Source organism: Ammospiza nelsoni, chromosome 2 (assembly GCF_027579445.1).
Source record: "Ammospiza nelsoni isolate bAmmNel1 chromosome 2, bAmmNel1.pri, whole genome shotgun sequence".
Lineage (NCBI taxonomy): Eukaryota > Metazoa > Chordata > Aves > Passeriformes > Passerellidae > Ammospiza > Ammospiza nelsoni.
The window spans coordinates 92,664,290-92,672,045 of record NC_080634.1 but is presented as its reverse complement, the minus strand read 5'-3'; the positions used below and the strand labels follow the sequence as shown (position 1 = coordinate 92,672,045).

The window sequence follows — 7,756 nt, the reverse complement described above, 5'->3', positions numbered from 1 at the left end:
GGGTTTGCTATTGTGTCATTAATAATGTTCCTGTTTGCACTTTGCATAAGGAAGAAAAAAAGGACTGTTCTAATGTACACTGACTGGGGTGGGTGCACGGCCAGTGTCTGGGGACTGAAACTGCAGAGGCGAGCCAGTGTGGACGCTGGCTTTACCACGTTAATTCTGGTCTCCTACTGAGTCCCCCTCTTCTCTTTGCAGTCATACATGTGGGTATGAGGCTGTCGGATATACATATGGATGCAAGAAACTTGCAAATTTTAGTTTAAGATGTCAAAAGAAAAAACCTCAAAAACACAACAAAGCACTGAAAAAATAAAAACCAGCCTTTAAAATTATGCTTACCTTTGGTCATTCGCAGTGTTCTCCCTCTCTTCCTCTGTAAGATTTCCCTCATCTTGTTCTTCTCACTAATCTTCATAACTTTCTTCTCCTTTTATGCTACTGTTTCAATACTTCTAGCCTGTCATTGTCCCATTCTTTTCTTTGTTCCCTCAAACCTAACCATTGCCCTATATTTTCCTCTCTTCCTTTCCTTCTTTTGCCTCCTCTTTCCTCTCACATTCTTTTTCTTCCCAGCTTTTGCATTTTTCTTGTGTACAGGGATGAGTCATTACAAGCATAGGAGATTTCTCTTCCTTGCAGATTAGCACTAAATGCCAATAACACTAACAAGAAATAATTTCAGGGGAAAAAGTTTGTTCCATTTCCACAATGTTGGAGCACATTCACTGTAAGAAGAAAGTTTCGGTAATTTAATGATTCACTTTTCATTGTAAAATTGCAAATAGTGATATTCAGAGATGCATAACTCTCAGATTAGTCCGTATAGTAGCAAAAAGAAAACTATAAATTTTACTTTCTCCAAAATTTACATCCTTAAGTCAAAATCTGTGTTATGATGAAGTCTCCTGATGGAAGCCATTGATAAATATTAGCATAGGCAAAATTTCCAGTACTGTTGTTGCCTCTGACAACAACAATTTGATATTGAAGAGAGACACAGATAAAATTGGACTGTTTTCAAAAGGTAGAGAAAATCCAAGGTCAGCTTGGAACAGAACATTGACATGTGTGTAAGTATGCATAATTTACATTGAATATACACATATGTTAAGTGCTCCCCTAAAATTTAGGGGTTTAAAGAAACTTTCTGACATTGGCATCTTCTGTGCAGGATGATTTCAGCAGAGAAAATCTGAAATCAAATAAGATAGGCAAGAATATTGAAGATGGAAGAAATCCCTCCTAGTACTGAAAAGGTTTGGAATAAAAATGACAAATCTGGAAGCATCAGAGATTAATGGTTTTTAATACCCATAGTTCTCTCTCCTCCCCAAATAATAAAACCTCACAAAATGTGAGCCAGTTTTAGATATAACAATAGGGTAATAAAAGAAAACAGCAGTTTGACGAATGTCTTAACTCTAGAATATACATCAAGAAATAAAGCTAAGTGAAACTATATGGAAAGACATTGGTAAAGAAAGTACTTTTACAACAGTAAGTACAGAAATGTCAATGAAGAGAGAAGGTCAGCATATATGCAAAAGTGAAATAATACAATACAAAGCAATACATGCGAACAAAAATGTTGCAGAGAATGAAGGTACAAATGTAGACTCAAATATAATGTAACACAGTAAACATCCACTGATCACTGGTTTAAAATGCTGTATCCAAAGTCTACATCAAGAGTTTGAGCTACTGGCTGTCTTAGAATCCAGGGTTTTTATAAAATGAATAGTAAAACGCTGGGAGACATTTGTGATGCATGAAGAGGCTTCTTAAGAATACTTCTGATACCACAGTGTATCTCAAGCATCCTGTATTCCATTTGTTCCTGGCCCTTCAGTTTAACTCTTTCCTAGCTTCCTCTCTTCCCTCGGCTTTTCAGATATTTGAGTAGGGTTTGTGCTTGGATCCATCCTCCTGTGCTCTCCAAAGCCTGCTTGAGTTCATGAAAGACTGGGAAGAATATATCATATAACAAATAAGGAGTTCTTTCTCAGCAGCAAGGGAAAGGGTATTTTCATTTGCTTTTGTTTTAATTACTTCTGCAGAATTTGTCATGAGTTCTTCCTTTTAGGAAAGGAGTCATGATTAATATATATGTTAACTACACACATTCTAGAAGGCACAGAAATACATTGCTAATTATTTGAAATATTTATTGCAAACTCAAGGGCATGGTTACTGTGGGTGTTTGAGCTAAGCTAATTGCTTTGCAATTTTCAGAACTAGGTTCTTGTGAACTAAATTCTCGTAAAAGACGTAATTCTGAAAACCAGATATATATTTAAATGGGCTAGCTTGAAACAGTGTACCTGAAGATTTGGAAGAAGTTCTCCAAATGCTATGTAGGGTTTTGTGACTTGGTAAGCAGTTTCAGTTCCCAGATAAGTGTAAGGCTGGGGGCTTGCAATGAGTCAGCTGAAGAAGTGAGTCAATTAAACCTGAAGAATCACTGAAAGATGCCATTTGAAAGAAACCAAACTTTTCTGGCTGTAAGGAACCTTTATTGGTCTAGTCTCTACATAAACCAGCACCCATGTGTGTTTTCTCTGGCCTAATACAACGGGTGGCATCTGAAAGCAGTGCTATGGGTCTTGGACAGATAGAACCAGTGAAGGGCAACCCCAAGGACATAGGAAGTGTTGAGGGAGAAAGGTTGAGGGCAGTGGTAGGTGTTGCAATAAATCTGACTGAGATAACTGGGTGGGTTATGAAGGAAAGGAGCAGGGTTAGAAGCCCTGGATGAGTATGATCATGTGTAGTCATCAGTCTAACACCAGTGACTCCAGCTTTTGAAATAGGCAGGATGCTAATGGGAGCCCTTTGCAGGTGTATGCTGGTTATTTTGTAATTTTGTATTTTGGGAAATAAATGTAAGCTCTGGGACAGGGGCCCTTTATCAAGCACACCTCCAGAAGTGTTGGCTTTTCATTCCTAGGACGCTCTGCTCAATTATTTAATTTTCCTTCTTACAGTATCTTTCTCAGCCCTTAGTGTTGCAATAAAAATAATGTCACTTCTGTGAGACAATGGAGGTCTTTAGACAGCTGAAGTTTTTTTATAAACCAGACAATTTTCCACCACAAAAGGAGAAGGTATCTCCAATGGGGATGATGCTTTCTCCTTCTCCTCATGTACCACCTCTGGATGCCAGTGTCTTGTGCTGCAGTGGGGCAGGAGGATACCAGCCCTGCAGAAAAGGGAGACAGAAAATGCAAAAGGGAGAGCTCCATCAGCTTTACTTAGCAGCAGCAAGAACACACACCAGGCAAACACTGTCTTAGGTATTCAGTACAGGCACTTCTCATGTCATTCTACCTCTCCCATGACTTGAGGGAAGACACAGGCCCTTTGGAAAAACTTAAGAAATATTGCAGTGACATGCTCTGCCCTTGGGCTGCCTCTGGTGGGACTGAAGACAGGGTGGGAGGATGGTAGTGTGACAACAGATATTCTTGTGCCATATAGACCTCCATTTTGATAGAAAAGGTAAGCAATAAGAAGCCTCACAAGTTCATAGGTTCATCATGGCTCATTCCTCCTTTCCTTTCTTGTGGCTGCATATACTTATTTTGTCACTGATACCTGCATGTCCCCTCATTCCAGCTGGGCACTCAGTGCAGGAATTTCTCATGTCAGAGAGGGTGGGTGGGTGACATATGGATGTCATAGGGGCTGAAAGGGGTAGTTAATCCTTTCAGTCTGTTACCTGATGCCAGGAATCAATGTGGCAACTTAAAAAGCACACTGTCATCTTGGTGGCTCTTTGACAAAAGTAGCTCTCCTTCTTTCACATTTACTTTTCCACTGTGGCTGGGTCAGCAAAATTCGAGTTTCTCTTTTTCACACAGTCTCTTTGCAGAACAGCATCTCTGGGCCAGATGTCAGCCCTGATAGGATGTGAACCTCAAAACCAAACCATGAGGAGTTCACTGAGAGGCAGGACCTTAGGCAACCATATTGCATTGTGAATTTTCCCTTGGCACAGCCTAGCTGCCTTGAAGACTGGGACAAACAGAAGAATGAAAATTAATCTAATTTGGCCCAAAAATATAAACCATAAAATTCTCCAGTGCCTCTCTGTGGGATCTCAGCACCTCAGGATGGAGGTGCAGAGAGGCCGAGACCACCCTTGGGGGGCTCGGGAATCCTGGAATGTTGCCAGAAGCGTCTGGTGGCAGGATTTTGATCCTACACAGGAGATGAGACCTGTATGAGGACTGGGAGGATTCCACTGGGTGAATGGTGAAGGGATAAGTTAGTTAAAGTGTAAAACACAGGGTTTAGGATTTTGGTACAGGGGGGTCTAAAGAAGTAAGATGGAGGAATTGGGGCGTGTCCCGTCCTTCTTCTTCTTCTTCTTGGCCTCCATCTTCTGTGGTGGTGGTGGCACTTTGGGATTGGTCATTACTAAAAGTGCACCGGTTAATAAGGGTAGAAGGTATTGGAGTAAAATGATAAATATTGTACACGTAACTTAGGGTATAAAGATAAGTGACCGCCCGGGGGCTTCGGGAGTGTGCCCATGGCTGACTTGCTGTGCAGACCTCTGTCGGGCTGAAAGAAAATCTTTTAGATAAACAATTAATAAACACCAAGACCGAGACAAGATCAGAAGTCTCTCCTCGTCCTTTGAAGCGTCGGCTCTCCAAGGCCATCCCTGGGCCTTTCCAGGCCACCAGAACAGCAACACAGAAAACCTTACACCTCTCAGACTCACAATGATAAACCATCCACAGAAAAACATCTTGCTCCAGAAGTACTGGAACTAATGAATCCTGATTTCCTACAGATTTGTGTTCTGTGGTTTGACTGACTTGCATGGTCTAAGAAGATGTATGCTTTTTGGGTGGCTGGAGAATGTGTGAGGTCTCTCTCTGCATGGATTTGTTGCTTTCTCATAAGGTGTGTTCACAGTATGCTTTCTCCAAATCCAGGCAATAGATTTGGGATGACTCTCTTTCGCCAGCTGCTTTTTGTTAGAGGCTTCTGAGAATGTATCTTTATTGGCCAGTAGATTCAAATGCTATTTGAAGGGAACACAAACATTGTATAAGCCTTGCTTCCACAATGGAAGGCAATGGGAATAAACAGCTATTGTTCTTCCTCTGCCCTCTGCTCCACACTATCCTCTGTCTTTCCTAGTCCTGCTGCCTTTGTCTCTTCTCAGGAATGGATACACCCTGTAGGCTATAGGGAAGCAACATCTTTCCTGGTTTATTCCATCATTTCCAGTGAATCTGCCCTGATACTACCACCTTCATCCTTGTCTCTCCTATGTTTAAGAAAAGAACTAGGTTCAGGAACAATTCACTTGCTGCTAAGAGAAGCGATCCCTGTGGAAGGTCAGACAGGCTTAGCTATGTTGTAGTGATACCAGCAAAAATCTGTTCTCTGCAGGTAAGAAAAAGCAACTTGCTGTGTAGTCCACGGTCAGCTTTTGACAGCTGGAACCATTGTATTGAATATGTTTCTTAATAAAATGAAAAAATGCCCAATTATATTTTAATGTTGATTCACATATTGAGTTTGGTAGGTGTTAGGTAAGAACCAAAGCACCCCTGCTATCAATGCATGCCTTTGCCCAGTGGGATGGTGACTGTAAGGTCAGCTGCAGAGTGACAAGAACAACACACACCAATGCACACTTAAGAATCTTGTATCCAACAAGGCTGAAAGATCTCATTTGAAAAGTATTTTCCACTGGTCTAGCACTGTCAGTTTTCCATACTACATATTGGATGCTCAAAAAAGATGTAGTGTTGATATGTTTCTCCTTTATGACCTCTGAATTAAGTGCTCTAACTGCTCTCAAGTCACTTGCACGTGGGCTGGGTGTTTTAAATTTCGTTTATTTTCACTTCAGTGATAAATAATGCTATCTGAGTAGGTTATTTCACATTTTCTGATTTTTAGGAACACTGTCTTTGCAGAAATACTGGCAATTCCCTTTCCAAGGCTAGTTGACAACCAGAATTTGCCACCTTTAGAAAGCACAACTGTATAAGAATATTTCAGGTTTGCTTGGGAATAAAAGAATCAATAGTTCAGAAAGGTACCTATGACATTTTCAATTTGTAAATCGTCTAGGTTATTCTTTAGAATTTTCTAGAAGCAGCAGGGAGCTATTTGTGCTCCTGAGGAACCAGTGATTCCTGAAGTCTCCCATGCTATCCCTTTCTGGTAAGAGTCCTACGGGAAGTCCAGGGAGCCTCCAACACTTACACTGAAAAATAGGAAACTGAGGTGGGCTTCAGAGGAGCCGCTCCAAATTATCTGAAAACCAGGTATTCCTGCAGGATAGTTTGATTTTGCCACAGCAACATTCACTAAATTGAACCAGTTCAGTCATCAAACTTCCCCCTCACTTCTGCTCTCAGCAGCTCCCCAGAAGCATTCCCCGGCACCCAGGCTCTGGCTCCCCTTCTCTCGGCCAAACCAGATAAACCCTTCTGCTCCCCAGCCAAACCCGAGCTCGGCGGCAGCGGGCATGGGCTCGGGACTCCTCCTCATCCTGCGGGGCTCCTCTAGGTGGGGCAGGCGAGTTTTCGCACAGAGCGGAGCCCGCTCCGGCGCCCGCGGCTCTGCCGAACTTCCAGCGGAGAGCGAGGGAAGGAGAAGTTGCGAGCGGAGCGCAGGGCCGTGGGCTGACGGCTCCGAGGTGTTTGGGCTCAATGGGACACAGCTGGGGACATTCATGACAAACTCGGCGAGCGGAGGAGACGCGCGCTGGCACCTGTGACAGCCCGAGCGAGCGGGACCCCGCGCCCTGTGCCTGCCGGAGCGGCTGCGGGCATCCCAGTCTGTGTGCCCGCCGGAGCGGCTGCGGGCATCCCGCTCTGTGTGCCCGCCGGAGCAGCTGCGGGCATCCCGCTCTCTGTGCCCGCCGGAGCGGCTGCGGGCATCCCGCTCTGTGTGCCCGCCGGAGCAGCTGCGGGCATCCCGCTCTGTGTGCCCGCCGGAGCAGCTGCGGGCATCCCGCTCTGTGTGCCCGCCGGAGCAGCTGCGGGCATCCCGCCCTGTGTGCCCGCCGGAGCAGCCCTTCTCCGGGCTTCGGAGGCCGTGAGCCCATCTGTGCAAGGTAGGCTCCCGTCGAGTTCGTCGGCTGCCTCTCCCCAGAGCCAGCGTGCCTCTGTACAGGATCCACACTGTCACGGGGATGTCACTGAGGGCTGTGGCTGGATATCGTGTTGGGCTTAAGCTTCGTTTGAAAGAGGTCTACCATCCAGAGAGTTTCTCTGCTGCTAGCACAGGACTAAAGAATTTTTCTGTGAATTCTAGGAAGCAGCTGCAGTTCCTGGCAGTACCTTTAGTTAGAAGTTAGTTTCTTCACACAGAATGGGTGGTAGACTTTTTTATTATTAGAAGTACTGATGTTCTGACTGGTTTCTATACTCTAGAGGATCTAGTGTGTTTTTTATTTTAATACAAGTACAAATTTCTCCAGAAAATAGTGGAATTGCTCTTTCGAGTTTTGTTTTAACATTGCAAACTAATTTGCATATATTTTTTACACTGTTACTATACTTTTGAAGTCCCAACCGCTGCTGTAAAATATCACAGTACTGATAATGTTGTGGCTGACTGCATACACATGTGAATACGTGCTCATATAATTCTGATTTTGATTTTCCCTGCTTCCACAATCTCACTGTGAAAGGGTATTGTGAGATTGAGGTCCAGAGAGGAAAGCAGGCTGCTGCCCACACTGAGAAGTACCTGGGCAGAGTGGTGTGGCATA

General features: G+C 43.8%; 1 protein-coding gene across 2 annotated transcripts in view; it reads left to right on the top strand.

The window, feature by feature from the left end:
* The first annotated feature begins 6,728 nt into the window (after positions 1-6,728).
* EDAR (ectodysplasin A receptor) overlaps positions 6,729-7,756 on the top strand; it is a 72,071-nt gene continuing 71,043 nt past the window's right edge. For both annotated transcript variants that reach the window (XM_059467023.1, XM_059467022.1), the window contains exon 1: positions 6,729-7,096. The gene's annotated coding sequence lies outside the window, so the exon portion shown is untranslated. The remainder of the gene's footprint in view (positions 7,097-7,756) is intronic.